The 19,760-nt window shown below is 41.1% G+C and overlaps 1 pseudogene; it reads right to left on the reverse strand.

The window, feature by feature from the left end:
* Positions 1-1,138: 1,138 nt before the first annotated feature.
* LOC102860359 lies at positions 1,139-1,811 on the reverse strand (annotated as a pseudogene).
* Between the last annotated feature and the right edge of the window lie 17,949 nt (positions 1,812-19,760).

Consider the following 19,760-nt stretch of genomic DNA (forward strand, 5'->3'; position numbering starts at 1 on the left):
TTTGTACAGTGTTGTACAGTGACTATGTGAATTAATACTTCCTGAATCATTTAGGATTTTGCCTGTAGTGTTTCTCAATATTGCAACTTGAGGCTTGAATTTGTTAAGTTCTTTCAACTTGAGAAATACCAAGTGAGCATTTTATTTTCCAACTCCAGCTCTTTGTACATTCCATTATAATACTTTGTTTTGTTTTCTCGAGCTGCTCTTTGAAACCTTCTGTTCAATTTTTTCACTTCTGCATGTCTTCCTTTTGTTTTGTCTTCTCAACGCTCTAGTGAAATTTTCAGAGTCTTTTCTGACCTTTTGAGCTTTTCTTTCTCCTTTGTCTTTGTGATGATCTTTTTCTCTCTTCGTGAATAATATCCTTTATGTCATCCCACAACTCATTTGGTTTTAGATCATTGGTGTTCAGTGTCTCAAACCTATTAAGACAATTTTTAAATTAAAGTAGGATAAAACACTTGGTTCTTCCCCCTCCCCCCAGTTTTAAGAAAGGAATTTATTTGCTGATCCCTAAAAAGCAAAACTCAGAAAATAGTCATCCACTGCTAGAGAGTTCTATAGTAAACATCTTCCATCTCTTCCCCTTTCTCAGAAGGTGCTCTTAACGTACAGAAATACTGTGTGGAAGGCATGTGGCACTCGTCATACTGCTTAAACCTCCTCTGCAGACAAGGGAGTCTTTTCTGTAGCCTCCCAACTTTGACAGAATTTATTACAGAAAATTTATTATAACAAAAATATTTAGTTTGCTCTTCCCTTCCAGGCTGTACCGGGAAAGTACAGGGTTGAAACGATATTGTCTTCCAGTTCTGCAGGTGGTGGCACTCTGGTCGCACACACTATAGAGAGCTGGACTGCTAACCCAAAGGTTGTGCCTCTCTGGTGGTTCAAATCCATCGTCGGCCACAAGAGAGGAAGGTGGGCAATCTCTTCCTGGAGGGTCGGCTATGAGTAAAGAATCCTAAGAAATGTTGAGTGTCATTTTCATTTAATAAGCAGTAGTAGAGCCACCTAAAGACCTTGGCTATGATCACACTAGGAAGTTTTCTGGAATTGCTCTAGGAACACATGATTGGCAGCTGGCGCCCCCTGGCTCACGCGGCTAAGCGAGCCGCTCCAGCACCACACAGACTCAAGGCTGGAGAGTGTAGCGGAGGTATTTCTTGCCAGATGGGAGCTCTTTGGTGAAGACTCCTTTAGGGAAAAGTGTTTTGGCTTCCTCTTCAGGGATGGTTGGAAGGACCATCACACTATCTCCATCCTTCCAATCGACTGGGGTAGCAACCTTCTTTTCTGCTGTCAGCTGGAGAGATAACTACTCTGAGAATCTCATCCAAATTCCTTCCAGTGGTAGCTGGGTGGAGGATAGACAGCTTCAGTTTCTTGTCAGGACCAAAAATAAACACCACACGAGCTGTCACCGGCATGCCCTTTTCATCCTTCTCTGCTGGGTCCAACATGCCCAAGAGGATGGCAAGGTCCTGATTCTTGTCATCGATGATGGGAAAAGGTAATTTTTCAGTGGGCTCCTCGCAATTGTACGCATTGATATCCTTGCTCCAGGCAAGATGGTCTTCAACACTATCTATTGAAAGGGCAATCAATTTAACATTCCTCTTGGCAAATTCTGGTGCTAGCTTTGCAGCTCTGCCAAGCTCCGTGGTGTAAACTGGAGTAAAATCTCGGGGGTGAGAGAAAAGAATGCCCCATGAGTTTCCAAGATACTCATGGAAACAGATGCGGCCGATGGTGGTATTGGCCTCAAAGTTGGGGGCTTTGTCGCCAAGAAGCAGACCTCCAGGCATGGCGGCAGGAGATACGCAGCGGACCAGAGGCAGCGCTCAACACTTGGTTCTTGTGTATTTATTTTCATTTCCATCAATTTGAGTAGCAAGGAGAAAAAAATGTGGTTATTAATTCTGTCATTTTGACAGTGTCATTGTGACAGGAAAATTTTTACTTCTTCCAATTTAACAAGTGGGAATCCTTTTCCCAGTATGTGCCCAGTAATATCCAGTGGATTTTCCATTTGAGTTTAATTCTATGGACAACAGTTGGAAAGAGCATTTTCCTGCCTTTGTCCCATGTGGCTTTCTGCCAAAATGTGTCCGCTGTCAGGTGTGGATGAAGAGACTGCTTCCCTCAGTGGCCAAGCATGGCTGAGCTGGTTCACTAAATATGGCTGTGTTACCACCACTAGATGCCACTGGGGTTGTGGACATAGTTGGAATGTTGGTAATCTTAACATCTAAATTTCTCTGTTTAAGGGGACTCTGGTGATATAGTGGTAAGGACTTGCACTGTTAACCTACAGGTACACGGTTCAAATCCATCAGCTGCTATCTGGGAGAAAGATGGGCAATCTCCTCCCATGTGATTTACTACCCCTGGCTAGCTGCTAGAATGTCAGCTATGGGTCAGTTCCTACTTCATGGCATACAACAATAATAGGAAGGTTATAGCAGTCATCAGGGCAGACTTGGGGCTTCTCAGGCTTTTTATGTTCCTCTATTGGATTTTCAAGTTCTCTTCCTTGCTGTACCATCAGGTGAATATCCTTCATATTTATCTGCAGAATCACAAAAATTTACATGTAAGGAATTTCATTCCATTTTCTTTATCTTTGACAAAATAATTTTAACTACAAGATAGTGTAATAATGTAAGAACCCATTCAAAGCCATTTTTCTCCTGAATCTAAATTATACATAAGCCAAGGTGTATTATAGCAAAACCATTCTTTTAATAGTTATAGATGCATATCCATAAACAGACCAACCAGACAGGATTTGCTTTCACTTATTTTCCTCTACAATGGAAGCTCCTGCTCCTATTCTTTCTGTGGTTAACTAAATACAGATCAGACCCTGATATAAAGGTGTAAAGGCAACCTAGAGCTAAACACAACCTTTACTATGTACACAATTGCTGTATAAAACAGATGGATCTGGCAGAAAATGAAAAGGATGGGAGATAATTGGAGCTCCAGATGTCCCTGAGCCAGTAGTCTTGGCAGTGCTGTTAGGGATGTCTAGAGTGCATGCTCCTGAGGTCTCTCTGTCCTGGTGGCCCACTGAGCTCTCCAGGAACAAACAAATAAACAGTATGTCATTACTTGCCAAGAAAGTCTGATGAGTCCCTTTGTGGTCTCCAAATGTAACCAAACAGATAGTTGAGCCTTCAGCCTCTGTAGCCAAAAACAGAGTATAGATATGGAAGGAAGTGAGATAACACTCCAAGACTTTTTTGCTTTACGTCATTAAGTTTCTGATACACTTTAAAGCAATAGTAATGGTTTAATTTGAAATATTATACATAGAAAAAAAGTTAATCAGTAACGACTAAAACTTGTTGACTAAAGAATTCAAACAAAGTACTGAAGCGTATTTAAATTATTCTCTGACTTCTAGCTTCCTAAACTGTGAAAAAAGAGTTTTCTGTTTGTGGAAGCCACCCACTCATGGTACTTCTGTTATAGCAGCACTTTATAACTGAGGCAGCAGTAAACAGTTTTGCCACTTGCTCATGGTGCTTCTGTTACAGGAACATTACATAACTGAGGAAGCAATAAACAATTTTGCAAAGATAATCATCTGCCAAACTTTGGGCCTGAGAACTCAATAAAAGTTGGAGATACCTGGGCTACCAGTAATCTGTAGATAAGATCATGAAATTGCTCTTTTAGATATTTGCTCTGCAGATAAACTTGTACAGGGGTTGAAAGACATAACATGATCAGAGATAGACATTGTATATCTTTATTTTAGAAGGTTTTATTCTAGAAGGAGGTCACAGAAGCCATTCAGCAGGAACTGGTTAAGTACACTAAGCCATTAGCATAGTGAGGTAGCTTACTTTACACATACATGAAAGAATCTCTGACAGAAACATTGTTAAGTGAGATAAGCATGATAAAGTGAGTATTTATGGAGCAGTGAGGATAGGGGCACAAAAGCTTGAATGTACTTAGAGAATTCCTCTTGCATTGTAACTCTAGGAAGAGGAACTACAAGTTTTTGTGGACAGCAGGAAAGATAATTATTTTTAGCTATTTGCCCTGTTGTGCTATTTGACCTCTTTAAGAGGTATGTGAATTTGTTTATATTTTAAACTCTTGCTTAGGAATTATTTTAGTATTGTAAAAAAGTTGCTAAGATAATACAAACAGTTCCCCTATACCCTTCACTCTCATTTCCATAATTATGATTTGGTACCATTGATACAATTAAAAAAAAAAAAACATCACCATCAATTCAGAGCAAACTCAGAGCTGCCCTTCTGTTGGGTTTCTGAGGCCAGGCATGGGCAGAGACTTCCCACCTTTCTCCCTTGGAGCTGCTGGTGGATTTCCACCACCAGAGAAGACTGTTTTTTTTTGGGGGGGGGGGTCAGCAGAACAATGCCCTCCTGACTGCATCACCAGTGCCCCCTTCTTTTACAATACTAACTACAGATTTTATTCCACTTCATCAACTTTCTCACCAATCTCCTTTTTCTGTTGTTACTGTTAGCTACTGTCAGCTAACTCCATCAAGACCTATTCCATAAGGCTTTCAAGTGTGTAACTTTTTGGGAGCGTACTATAAGGTTTATCTTTAACGACATCTTAAGGTGCTTTATTTATTTATTTATTTATTTAATGTGTGTACCATCAAATTGGATCTGACTGGTACAGGAGGCGATTGTTCCTCCTTCTTCAGCAGAGCATCTGGTGGATTTGAACCGTGCACCTCTGGGATTGCAGTGCAGTTTCCTGCCTTAAGGTGCTTTCAAACCACCAATGTTTTGGTTCATAGTTTAGTGCTTAATAATTTGCACCACCCAGAGTCTAATCCAAGATACAACACTGACTTTATTTGTCAGATCTCTACATTCTCCTTGTGTTTCACGACCATGACAGCTTTTAAGAGTACTAGTCAGGTATTTGTAGAATGTATGCATGCATTTTTTTCAATATTACTTTCAAAGGTCTTTACTGAATAATAGTAAAAAGAAATAATAAAAACAAAAAGAGATAGAAAGAATGAAAAAAATAAAATAAAAAAAGAATGAATGAGAGTGAAAAAGACAAGAAAGACTTTGAGATTTATCTCAATAAAGGACTCTACTTGAGGCAAAAGTGGATGTGGCTTTCTAGAAAGTTGAGGTAACACTGGGATTGATATCTGGTCATCTGGATCTTGGGTTGATCTGCACTGGAGGTGTTAAGAATTATCTTTGTGAGGTAGCAGAAAGAGTTTCTAGAAGTTCCACATATCTACAGTCCTTGGTCAGTAGTCACTGTGTCAATCCATCTGGTTGAGGGTCTTCCTCTCTTTCACTGAGCCTTTCCAAGCATAATGTCCACCTCCAAGGAATAGCCTGTCCTAGCAACATGTCCAAAGTATGTGAGGTGAAGCTTTATCATCTTTGCCTCCAAGGAGAACTCTGGCTACATTTTCTTCAAGATGTATTTTTTTTTTAAACACAGTGAATGCTACAATGGACTCTAGTGTGTCAGAAAGTATGACTACATTCTTATTAGTAATTTGGAGTTAGCAAGATAATGTTTCCTCTGAGACATACATATGTACTTATAAGGCATAATGTTCTTTAAACTCATGTCTATATGATGGAACACATGTGATGTGAAGATGCTTAGTATGACATTCCACTCTGCACACTATGAAAAGGCAGCATTATTTTATTATACTGTCCATATAAGGTAAACAGGGACATGTTGACATTTACTCATTAACCAATACTTTTGGTCTGTTGAACAATTTTACATTTACTTAGAAATGTTGGCCTTGTTTTTGTCATAATGTGTACTTAATAGAGTTTTCTAACAGAAGTTTCTCTGATTACATTCTCTTGATCTAAATAACTCCTGATTTAGGGTTAGCCTCCACCTTTCCCAGGGGTTTTAGTGGCCTACTGGTGAGGAGCTGCATTGCCAATCCAATGGCGTGTGGTTTGAATCCACCAGCTGCTCTGCGGGAGAAAGATGGACAAGCTCTTCCCCTGCAATTTACTGCCTCTGAAAACGTGTTGGAGGGCCAGTTATGAGTAGGTTCTGACTTGATGGTATACATCAACCACAATAACCTATCTCAGCATTATATCGTTTTTTAAGGACTGAGCCCTCCAAACAACATGCTCGTGGAGCTTCTGAGGTGGAGAAACTGGTTTCACCCTCTCTAAGACAGACACATGTTTGTTTTCTTAGCAGTCCACGATATATTTAATACTCTTCTCCAGCACCACAACTCAAAGGCATCAAGTAATCATGAAGACCATGGCCTAGATCAGGCACATCTTAGTTGCTAGACTGACATCTTCGTTCTTTAGCACTTCAGAGAGGTCCCTGACGGCAGGCTTCCCCAGTGAAATTTATCTTTTGATTTGTGACTCTTTATGCTAAGAGTGTTGATTGTGGACCCAAGCAAACTGAAATTGTTAACCTCAATCTCTTATTCATCCATCATGGTGCTGCCTATGGGCCTAGTGGTGAGAATCTTTGTCTTTTTGATGTTAAGCTTCAATCCATATTGAAGACTACAGTCCTTAACCTTCTGCAGCAAATGTTTCAGGATCTCTTCAATTTCAACAAGCAAAGATGTGCCATCTGCATAACATAAGTTGTTGATGAGTCTTCCTCCTGAGGCCACATGCCTCCTCAAAAAGCCCAGCCTTCCAAATGATCTGCTTTGCATATTTATTTTTTTCCAATGAATTAAATTATATTGTTTATAAAAAAAAGTATGGTACTTTAATTATGAACAATTTCACTTCTGGTCTCCACAAAGTCAATTTTGACTCATGGCAATGTCGGAAAGTGCAGTGCTCCATAGGTCATCAAGGCCTGACAGTTTGTAAATAGATTGCCAGGTCTTTCTTCCCAGAAATTGGTTTTCCCTCAAACTTCACACATTTCATTTAGCAATTGTGCCCATGACAAAATTCTCCTGTGCCATGTACTGCCTTGAAAACCTGTTAGGTGGTCAGTTCTGGGTCGGTTCCATCTTTTTTTTTTTAATTATTATTAAATTTTATTAGTTTTAGTGAACATTTACAGAGATTTTGGGTTTTCATTCATTCATTGTTGCACTGTTTTCTCTACCCTCCTCCCCAGTTCGTTCTTCTCCCCACCCCGAATGTCTGTTTTAATTGTCCAATTGCCACAGTGCTTGTCAAAGCCAGTTCTGATTAATCTCCTTTGTCAGTGTGTTCTTTGCCATTCCCTATCTCTCCTCCCTGAGAGAGACTTCACCCTGATTCATAAGGAAAAGGGGATGGCGTATTCTCTTAGCTACTTCCTACTGAAAAGGGGCGCTGTAAGTTTCAGGGTGAAGATCTTCTCTCACTACTCTAAAGGGCCCCTTTGGCAGTAGGAAACACATAGACTATTATGGAGATTGATTTTGGAATTTAGATGCACTCTTATTGATTGTGCTTGGCCATACATGTTCATATCCTTGAAGATGTATCATGGGGGTGTTGCAACCTAGAAGACACAAATTCAGAGTCAACCATTTTGAATAATATTGCATGAGTTTCTTGTTTTTCAATGCAGCATAGTATTCCATTGTGCAAATATACCACAGCTTCTCTAGCCATTTGCATATGTATTGAAAAGATATGGAGATGGGATGCATCACTGATTGCCCAGAGGTGTGGACTTTAAGTCAGCAGTCCAAGTCCCTATGGAGTAAGACATCCTCAAGGATGGGAAAGTGATTTAAGTGCTTCCATTTAGAGCAAGCTTGGAGTTTTAGTTTGCTGCTTTGAAAAAAGAAACACTGCCTGCCTCTGAGTGGCATGGGTGCAGCTACAGATCAAGGCATGGGCCTGCCACAACCAATTGGCAGGAAGCCAAAGGATGATGGTCACAACCTATGACTAGGCAAAACGGAAACTATGTAAGGAAATGGGACCAGAATTCTGGACACATTGCATTTGAAGCCCTCGATGTGGAGATTTAATTAAATGAGCATATGAGTTGCAATTATTGTTTAAGCCTTATTGACTTTGCACTATCAGCATAGTTCTGAGGTTTTGGCTTGGTACCACAATCAGCACTCTTGGCACCAGCTGTCAGAAAATCAAAAGCTGAATTGCATTGAGAAAGTCTTTTGTCAGGGACCCCTCCAGAGTACTGAAGAGCAATGATGTCAGTCTAGAGACTAAAATACACCTGAGGTGGGCCATGGTCTTCGCATTCCTTGCTGTGCTGCAGAGAGCTGGACAATAACTAAGGATGACAGAAGAAGGATTGATGCTTTGAGTTGTGGAGCTGGAGAAGTGTGTTGAACATTCCGTGGACTGCCAGAAGAACAAACAGGTGTCTGTCTCGGAGAGGGTCAAACCAGGCTGCTCCCTGAAGGGGAAGATTTTGAAGTTTCGTCTCACATAATTTGGGACTGTGGCCAAGAGGAACCAGTCCTTGGAGAAAGACATCATTTTTGGAAGGGTAGAGGGACCGCACAAGAGAGGAAGACCCTGGATTATATGGATTGATTCAGTTACTAGAGAAATGGGGTTAGGTTTGTCAGAGACAATGAGACTCGCTCAGGATAGGACAGGGTTCAGAGCTAATGTATATAGGATCATTATGAATTGCAGGTGACTCAATGGTACATAACAGCAGCAACAATGATGACCACAAAATCCTAGTGAGAGCTTCAAGTATGGCTGGTTCATAATGCTCAAACAATGTCACCAGTAACATCTATTTTCTTATCTCTGCCCCACGCTGGGTTGGCTTCATTCTCAGAATGGCTCTCTTCAGGTGTCTGTCCTACCAGCTCAGCAGCCTGATGGGAAAAGAAGCTTCTCTTTACCAGTGATTTCTGCAAATGTCCTAGCCTTTACTCATTATTCTGCCTCATGTGCTCATTCCTGAACCAATTTCTGTGTACAGGTAGAGAATGCTCTGATTGGTTCAACCTTGGTATATCCTTCTTCCCTTCTGAGCATTCTTCCCTCATAAATGTACATGGTACCTTTCCACCGTACAAGGCACTGATTCACTGGTAGGTGTCTCACATTCCATTAGAGAGGTCCTGGTTTGATTTCTGACCAGTGGACCTCAAACACAGTCACCACTCTTTTGAGGCTTGTGTATTACTAGATGCTGAACAGGTTCCAGCAAGGTTTCCAGACTAAGACAAACCAGGAAGAAAGCCTTGACCACATACTTCCAAAAATAAGCTGGTCAAGACCCTGTGATTCACAGCAGTCCAATCCATAAGCAATCGGGAGCACAAAGGATTGGCCAGTATTTCATTTCATTGTCATGGAGTCACCATAAATTGTTGTTCTTGTTAAGTATGGTTGCGTCAGAAGCTAGCATAGCTGACCCTCCAGCAGATTTTCAGAGGCAATAAATCACATGGGAAGAGACTGCTCATCTTTCTCTAACAGAGCAGCTGGTAGATTCAATTGGAGAAACTCATGGATTCAAATCATGTGCCTTCAGGTCAGCAGAGCAACTCCTTCCCACTACAACAACTATGTCCCCTGAGACTCACTTGAACTGGGAGGCCATTACTTTCTATAGGCTTCAAAGAAGTACTATGTTGGCTTCTTACAAAAACTTAAGGACAAGTGGGGCTGATTCTAACTTTCATACAGCTTCCAGCTTCTGTTAATACTAAAAATTCCATCCCTGTTTCTGGAGGAGGAGTGCTGGTGGCACAGCTGTTAAGTGCTCAGTTGATAAAAGTCAGTGGTTTGGATCCACTAGCTGCCCCAAGGAAGAAAGATGTGCAATTGCTGTGTGCAGTAGTTCTACTCTGTCCTCTAGGGTCAGTATAAGTAAGATTTGATTCAATGTCAGTTCATTGTGCAAAATGTGAACCTGCCTTGGTGTGAACCAAAAGATTTGGAATTTTGAGTTTGGAAGAAAAATCTGAAAATTTACTTCTGGAAAATTAACCACTGAAAATCTTGTGGAGCACAATTCTATTCTGACATAATATGGGCCACTGCGAATGGGAATCAACTCAGTGGAAACTGGTACTGGTATGTTGTTTTGTACTCATTGTTAGGTTTAAAGTATTTATTAACGTTCTTTCGATTTCAGAAGTCTGCCCTGAATACTCTCTTCTCATAAACTGTGAGTGCTCTCAGCCTTTTCTCTTATGACTTTCTATATGTTTTCTGCTCATGTGCACTACTCCTCTATTCTAGACTTTAAGCCCCTAGAGAGCCCAAGAGGGCTGCTTATGCCTCTTAATATGAACTATTACTCTCACTCAGCTAGGACTTCACAGTTTCTGAAGCGCAGCCTCCTCTGCCTCTTCCTTTGAAACAATTCACAACCCACAATGCAGAGATGGATCACTATTCCCATTTTCAAGATGGGAAGCTGAGGCCCAAGGAGCACAGTGACGTGTCCAAGGTCAAGGAGCAAAACTGATGGAGAAGAATTTGTTTCTGGGTTTCTTTTTTGTGATGAGAATTGTTCCTTTATGTGTACTTTTTTGCTTGATTCTGGGAGAAACAGCTTGAGGGAATTTCCCCCTAAAACCTGAGCACCCTTTGCTCTAGTGTTCAACCCCAGTGGGTTTAATAGTTTTGCTCAGATTGATATTTCTTGGTTTAGTTGTAAACAACTTAATGATTTGGTTCTTTCTGTCTGACAATGAGCTGTAGCCTGTCCTGCAGTTGCTCTAGCAATTTTCTGGGATTGATTCATAAACTAGAAAACTCATTTCTGTTACGCCATGATCATGAAGGTGGTTTTCCCAGGGTGGGGCTTTTTCATTACACTTCAGAGGTGCTTACCCTCACCATTTCCCCAATTGTAGGTAACTCGGCTGCATAATTTTTGGTAGTGAGGGACTGCGTTCACATTTTTCTCTTTAAAAACATACAAATGAAACAAAACTCACTGCTGTCATTCAGAAACAACTTGTAGTTGAACTTCCATAGTGATTTTGGGAGACTGCAAATCACACAGGAGGAGATGGCCTGTCCTTTCTCCAATGAAGCTGCTGGTAGATCTGAAATGTCAGAGAGGCACTGCCTTTGAGTTACCAGTGCAACACTACGGACTGCCCCCTTACTCTTCCCTTCAATATTCTACAGCCTATGCAAATGGAAAAAGTCACTACATGGGCTTCATAGGAATAAGACCGACTACACTTGTGAAAGGAATATCAGCTATCAGAACCAGGCCAAGTGCTGGCTGTGGAAGAGGCCATCAATTACTCATATACAAGTTCAAATTGAGGCTGAAGAAAATGAAAACATGTTCACAAGAATCAAATCATGATCTTGAGTTTATCCCACCTGAATTTAAAAATCATCTTAAGAATAGGTTTGAAGCATTAAACATCAATAATTGAAGACATGAGTTATTAGATGACATCAAGGAAATAACCCACAAAGAAAGCAAAGGCAAAGGAAGAAGAAAAAAAAAGGATGTCAGAAGAGATCTTGAAAATTGAACTGGAGCATTGAGAGGCCAAAATAAAGGGAAAAGATGTTGAGGTAAAAAAAAGAAGAAAAAAAAGAAAGAAAGCTGACCAGAAGATATCAAAGGATGGTGTGAGAAGTCAAAGCAAACTATTATAATGGAATATACAGAGACATAGAATTGGAATAAAAAGAACTCACTCAGCATTTTTCAAACTGAAAGAACTTAAAAACAAATTCAGGCCTTCAGTTGTAATACTTAAAGATGCTATGGGTAAAAACTTGAATGAGCCAGGAAGCATCTGTATAAAAAAGAACTGGCTGACACTGAAATATTTCGGGAAGAAGGCAGTCATCAGAACAGAGCAAGGAAATACTGCATGGTTCAAAATTGGGAAGGGTGTACTCCAGAACAGATTATCCGGAAGGCTGGGCTGTATGAGGAGAAGTGTGGCATCAGGACTGGAGGAATATTCATCAACAATCTCATACAGATGACACAATTCTGCTTGATGAAGTGGAGGAGGACCTGAAGCGCTTGCTGCAGAGGGTCAAGGACTGCAGCCTTCATTATGAATTGAGGCTCAATATCAAGAGGACAAAGATTCTCACCACTGGGCCAATTGGCAGTATCAGTATGGATGGTGAAGAGATTGAGACTGTTCACAGCTTTAGTTTGCTTGGCTCCACAGTCAACACTCTTGGCACCAGCAGCCAAGAAATTAAAAGACGTATTGCAATGGGAAAGTCTGCTGTTAGGGACCTCTCCAAAGTACTGAAGAGCAAGGGTGTCACTCTGAAAACTAAGGTGCACCCAATACAGGCCACGGCCTTTGCAATCACTTGCTATGCATCACAGAGCTGGACAATGACTAGGGATGATAGAAAGAGAACTGATGCCTTGGAGCTGTGGTGTTGGAGAAGAGTATGGAATATTCCATGGACTACTAAGAAAATGAACAGGTTCATCTTGTTGTTGTTTGGTGCTGTTGAGTCATAGATGACTCATAGTGACCCTATGAACAAAAGGCCTGAACATTGTTTATAGGGTTTCCAGAGACAAGCCCTCTCATAAGTGGATGCCACTCCTTCTTCCAGGCTTGTTTTAGTTGGGAAGCCCCAGCAAACACTGTCCACCATGGGTGACCATTACCATGTTTGGCACTTCAGTGTCACAGTGGTCAGCATCACAGCAACCACGAGTTACCTCTGTACAGCAATGCACAGACCAATGCTATGCTATTCCACCTAGAAGAATGTCTGACAGGAAAACAATTTGAATCTGTTCGATGGTACACACACAAAAAATAGTAAAATTTTTTTAAAAATAACATATCATGAATCGTATTTGGCAGTTAAAAAACAAGGTACCACTTATATTAAAGTATGGGTAACTAAAATATTATGCCAAGTGATGCAAAAGATCATTTATTAGATGATTTCATTTATATCAAATGTCTAAAATTGGCAAATCTATTGAAACCAAAAGGATATACAAAATACACTTAAAAAAAGGAAATTAGTGGTTGCGTAGCACTCGGGGTGGGGAAGGACTGCGGAAATGGAGAGTGACTGCAGACGGGTTCCAGGGTTTGGGGGGTGGGTGTTGATGAGAATGTTCTAAAATTAACTTTTGTCTTGTTGCACAACTCTGTGTGACAATACTGCATTAATACACTGAATTGTACATCTTCAGTAGGTGACTTGCATGGTATGTGAACGAGTCCCCAAGTGGGGCAAATGTTTAATTGGCTTGACTATTAACAGAAAGGTTTGACCCTGTCCAGAGGGGCGTCAGAAGAAGGGTCTGATTTTTCACCTCCAAAACCTCAGCTACTGAAAAAATGTGGCGGTACACAGTCCTACCATGACACAGATGGGACACCATCAGTCACGGCTGACTCACAGAGGCCATGAGATTGGCTATAGCAATTCATCAACGGTTGGAGTTAGGGGTGAGGGTGAGGGTAACCAGAGGGTGTGGTGCATGTATAGATTGGCACAGTCACTCTGAAAGGTGAGTCGGCACCATCTTGCAGGATTACAGCTGCACATGCCCACTGACTGTGCAATTTGGAATGAATCCTAGAGGTGTCTTCAGACACGAACATGAAGCATATGACTGAGGATATTCACAGCACAAGTGTCTCTAATACACAGAGCCAGCCTTTTAGTGAGATAGCAGGCTCGGGAAAGCAAAGGGCCAGGAGAAGCCCCTCAGTGAGATGGACTGTCACTGTGGCTGCAACCATGGGCTCAAGCACAGTGGTGAGGGAGAGGACAGAAAGGGACAGAAACAACATTCATCCTGCTGGACATAAGATCACTATGAGCTAACTCAATGGGCACCTAACAACAAAAACAACCACCCTTCACTAATTAAACAAAGAATAGTCTCCAGCCACAGTGGAATACTATACAACCATGAAAAAGAGTGACACAGCACAAAATTCTCCTTAAGTATACTGTTAAAAAGAAAATTACCAGATGCAGAACAGAGCAGACCATTTGCTTAACGTTAAGAAAAGGAAAAACCATAACAAACCCAGTTTTATGTGTATGTCTTAAAATGCCTGGGTCTCTCCAGAGGACACACATGAAACTTCTTAGCAGGTCCCTGTGGCAAAGAGGCAGAGGTATGAGAGAGTCCTCTACCTTCCTCTTTCTGCACTGTTTGGATTCTTCGTGTGTGCGTGTTGTTTTCATTTTTCTTTTCTTTTTACAAAAACCCAAGACAAACACAGGTTTACCAGGTTCAAATTCTGTCTCTATCTTGCATATTGCATAGCTGGCCAAGTCACTTCACAGCTCTGAGCCTTTCTGTTGTGCTCTGAGTTGCCACTGAGAGGGTAAAACCCTCCTTGGAGGCAAGGACTCTGAAGCTTCATCTGACATACTTCGGACATGTTGTAAGGAGGGACCAGTCCTCAGAGAGGGACGCCGTGCTTGGGAGGGTGGAGGGACAGCATAGGAGAGGAAGACCCTCTATGAGGTAGATTGATTCAGTGACTGGGGTAATTGGGGTAGGTGTGTCGGAGACAGTGAAATTGGCACAGGATAGCCAGAGTTTAGGACTGTTGTACATAGAGTTGCTATGTGTCACAGGCGACTTAACGGTACATAACAACAACAACCACCACCACCTTATGATCAAAAGACAGTGGTTAATAAGGAAGAAGTTCAAAGGATTGGCAAAAAAATAAGGCCCCAGAAATTGATGTGATACCAATTGACATCTTTCAAATGATAGAGACAGACCTGACTGTGCTCACCAGTCTATGCCAGAAAGTTTGAAGGCAGCAGTCGGACTGACAGGAATAGATCTATATTTGATCTCATGCCCAAGTAAGAGGATCCAACAGATTGTGGAAGATGTCAATCAATGTCATTAATATTACATGCAAGCAAAATACTGCTGAAGATAATTTTAAAATTACTAGAACAGTACATAAACACGGAACTACCAGAAGTTCAAGTAGGATTTAGAAGAGGCTGTGGTACCAGGGATATTGCTGTCAGAAAAATCTCTATATGTGCCTTATTGACTACGCAAAGGCTTTGACTGTGTGGATCATACAAATTATGGCTAACAGTGAGAAGAATAGGAATCCCAGAACACTTAATTGTGCTCATATGAAACCTATACCAGGACTAAGAAGCTGTTTTCTGAACACTACAAGGAGCAAGGTAATACTACATGGCTTATAAGCAAGGACAAGGTTGTATCTTTTCTCTATACTTATTCAAATTGTATACTGAGCAAATTATTTAAGAAGCTGGATACTATTAAGAAGAATGTAGCATCAGGATTAGAGGAGGACTCATCAGTAACCTTTGGTATGACACAACCTTGCTTGCTTAAGAAGTAAGGACTTGAAGCACTTGCTGCAGAAGATCAAACACTGCAGCCTTCAATATGGACTGCATTTCAACATCAAAAACACAAAAATTCTTACCACTTGACATCATGATAGATGGAGTAAAGACTGAAACTGTCAGCAACTTCATCTTACTTGGATTCACAATCAATACTTGACATCAGCAGTCAGGAGATTAGGAGACATATTGCCCTGGGAAAGTCTGTAGTCAAGGACTTTTCCAAATTATTGAAGAGCAATGATGTTAGTTTGAGGACTAAGATGAAACGGATTTAGACTATGGTCTTCTCGATCACTTGCCATGCTGCTGAGAGCTGGACAATGAATAAGGATGACAGAAGAAGAATAAATACCTTTGAGGTGTGGTGTTGGAGAAGACTGAAAATGCCAAGACAACACATCAAAACTTTTTCCATAAATAAATTGAAAGTTTGGTATGAAAAAAAAATTCCCATCTTTTTCCAGCAGGGTGAAAAGAAAACTTACCAAATGAAAACAAACTTTTGGCAATACCATCTCAGATAAGGGTCTAATAATGAAAGTTTACAGAATACTCTTGGGCCTCCAGAAGGGAAAAAGTGATAAGCCAATTACAAAATGGGCAAAAGACATGGAAAGATTTCCACAGAGGAAGACATTCAGATGTGACCCAGCTGTTCCACTACTAGGAATATACTCCAAGGAAACTAGATCTGAGAAACAATGGAGATATGTACGCCAATGTTATTCACCATTGCAAGAACTTGAAAACAGTTAAAATGTCCAACCACAACTGAATGGATTGAGAATTTATGGTACATTCACACAATGACATACTATGTGGCACTCAGGAGCAACAATCTGGAAAAATACTACATAATTTGAGAGAGACTGGAGAGTGAATAAACAGTTGCATAAAGGCAAATACTGAATAAGACCATTATTGTAAAAATAGAAGGAAAATTAATAAAACATGTATGGGAACCCAAAGGGGTAAGGGATGGGAGTGAAGAGATGAGGATGGGTAGGGGCAAAACCACAGAGTTGCATGGTTTGGTGGGTGAAGGTGGAGGGAAGGAAATGGGAAGGATCTGGGTGAAAAGACAGGGTAATGATGGACAAGATCCAATGGTGATTAGTTTTGTAAAACTTAATGCATGAGGATGATTGTATGAAATACAATTTGAATGAGGAATAGTGTGAAACACAATACATATGAACTTTGTAAGCAAACTTTAAAAAAAAAAAGCACAAATGGGTAAATCTGGGGAAAAGTGCCAGAGTCCTCCTTGGAGGCAAAGATTCATCTTTCATACTTTGGATATGTAGCTAGGTGAGGTTATTATTCCTCAGAAAGGGATATCATGTTTGGAAAGGGGTATCATGACCAGTGAAAGAGAGGAAGACCCTCAATAAGATGGATTGACACGGTGACTTCAGCAACAAGTTCTAGTGTGTCAGAGATAATGAGGCTGGTACAAGATAGCATAGGGGTCAGGTCAGGTGTTCATAGGGTAACTATGAATCATACTTAACTCAGCAACACTTAACAACAACCACCACCACCAAGAGTTAAGCTTTGGAGATGGTGCAACTAAAGCGCTCCTTGGAGGCCAGCATGACGAAGCTTTGTCTCATATACTTTGGGCAGGTTTCTAGAAGGACATCATCCTTGGAAAGGTGGAGGAGTATGGTGAGGGAGAAGAAGACCCTTGACCAGATAGACTGACACAGTGACTGCAGCTAAGGGCCCAAGTGTGTCAGAGATTGTGAGGTTGGCACAGGATAGAACAGGGTTCAAACATGTTGAACTGTGGGAGGATATTAAGAATATCATTCATGAAGAATGCTAAAGGTCATTACAAAGTCAAAGGAGGAAGAAAAGACCAAGATGGATGTCAGAAGAGACTTCTACCTATTGTGCTAGAGCACTGATAAGCCAAAGCAAAGGGAAGAAAGGAGGAAGCTAAGGAGCTGAACAGAATATTTCAAAGGGCAGCTCGGGAAGACAAAGCAAAGTATTAAAATGAAACGTACAAAGAACTGGAGTCAGAAAATCCAAAGGGCTGAACTCTCTCAACATTTATTAAGCTGAAAGAACTAAAGAACAAATTCAAGCCTCGAGTTACAATACTTAAAGACATTATGGGAAGAATATTGAATGATCCAGGAAGCATTAAAAGAAGATAGAAGGAGTATACAGAGTCACTGTAGCAAAAAGAATTGGCTGACACTGAAGAATTTCATGACACTACAATATGATTAAGAGGCAGTGGTAATGAAGGAGGAAGTTCAAGCCATTCTGAAGGAATTTGCAAAAAAGCAAGGCCCCAGGAATTGATGGAATGAATGCCAGTTGACATAGTTCAACAAATAGATGCTGCCTTGGACAAACTCACCAGATTGTGCCAAGATATCTAGAGGACAAATTCTTGGCCAGTTGACTGGAAGAGATCCATATTTGTTACCATTCAAAAAAAAAAAAAAAAAGTGACCTGACAGAATGTGGAAATTATCAAACAATATCATTGATATCACATGCAAGCAAAATCCTGCTGAAGATTATCCAAAAATGACTGGAGCAGTACATCATCAGAGAATTACCAGAAATACAAGCTAAGCTGCTGCACTAGGGACATTATCACCAATGTCAGATGGATGTTGGCCAAAAGCAAAGAGTACCAGAGAAATGTCTGTGTTTCATTAACTATGCAAAGGCATTTGACTGTGTGGATCACAACAAATTGCGGCTAACTTTGAGGAGAATGGAATCTCAGAACACTTGATTGTGCTCATGTGAAACCTATACACGGACCAGGAAGCAGTAGTCAGAACAAAGGGAAACACTACACAATGCATCCTGTCTCCATACCTTTTCAATCTATATGTGAAACAGATAATTTTGGAGGCTGAGCTTTATAAGGAGGAATGTGCCATCAAGTTTGGAGGAAGATTCATCAAAAACTTGCAATTATGCAGATGACACAACCTTGCTTGCTGAAACTGAGGAGGACATGAAGCACTTGCTGCAGAAAGTCGAGGACTGTAGTCTTCAATAAGGATTGAAGCTCAACATCAAGAAGACAAAGATTCTCACCACTGAGCCAGTTGGCAGCAGCTTGCTTGGCTCCACAATCAACACTCTTGGCACCAACAATCAGGAAATCAAAAGACAAATTGCACTGAGAAAGTCTGCTGTCAGGGACTTCTCCAGAGTACCAAGGAGCAAAGATGTCAGTCTAGAGACTAGATCCAGGCCATGGTCTTCACAATTAGATCAGAGAGCTGGACAATGACAAAGAATGACAGAAGAATTGATGCCTTTGAGTGTGGTGCTGGAGAAGAGTCTTGACCATACTATAACCCACCAAGAAAACAAAGAAATCTGTCTTGGAAAGGGTGAAACCAAGTTTCTCCTTGGAGGCCAGGATTTTGAAGCTCTGTCTTACATATTTTGGGAACGTGGCCAGGAGGGACCAGTCCTTGGAGAAATATCTCATGCTTGGAAAGGTGGAAGGACAATGCTGGAAAGGAAGATCTTGGACAAGAAGGATTGACATAGTAACTGGGGCAATGGGAGTAGGTATTGGAAGCAGTGAGACTGGTTCAGGACAGGACAGAGTTCAGAGCTTTTGTACATAGGGTCGTTACGAGTTGCAGGCACATAGCATGAAAAAACACTGGACTCGACAGTACCTAACAACAACATGCAAATGAAGTAACTATAGATTATGTAGATGAGGTGACTATAGTCCATTAATGAGATTGGTCAGTTTGAAGTCCTGCTGAGAGGACTATGCCTTGAAATGGATGAGTTTGCTTATATTTGCAGCCAACCCCACAGTGGTTTCAGAAGAAAGAAAGGAGTAAAGAGGCAAGAGCACAGAGAGGAGGAACCTACTGAAAGAGTTGTAAGACAACTGCATCAGTCAGTGACAACATGGCTGGGAAGGGTTCTGTGCTCTGCAGAGTTGGTGGTAGTGGCAGAAACTTGTTGCTAGGCACGCAGCTTAGAGAGCTAAGTAAAGCTGTTACACTGGTTATGAGCTGGACCAGTTAGAAGATTTATGGTAGGGAGTTTAAAGGCAGGGAGTTCCATACGGCTGAGATTGAGCATGCAGGACCAACAAGCCTATTTTGGAGGATCAGAAGGAGGCCAGCATAGCAGAGAAAAGGGTCTGCTTGTTCTCATGGCCAACACAATCTTTGTCGTCCATCAACTTCCAGACTTGGTCTATATGCTTCCTGATTGTGACCCCAAGTTGTAGCATGTTGATTCTGATCTCAGTTACACTGTTCACACTCATTACCATGGAACTGGAACCAACTCATAGTTGACCCTCTAGTGGGTTTTCAGAGGTTGTAAATCTCACAAGAGGAGATTGAGCATCTTTTTGCTCCTGTGGAGCAGCTAGGGAAACATTTAGAAGCTAGCAGGGCAGTCCCTTACCCCCCTAAGATAGCGGAATCACTTTCCTGGTAAGCCACCTTGCAC

The sequence above is a fragment of the Elephantulus edwardii genome, unplaced genomic scaffold (genome assembly GCF_000299155.1).
Source record: "Elephantulus edwardii isolate Elephantulus edwardi_28Jun2011 unplaced genomic scaffold, EleEdw1.0 scaffold00314, whole genome shotgun sequence".
In the NCBI taxonomy this organism is placed as follows: domain Eukaryota; kingdom Metazoa; phylum Chordata; class Mammalia; order Macroscelidea; family Macroscelididae; genus Elephantulus; species Elephantulus edwardii.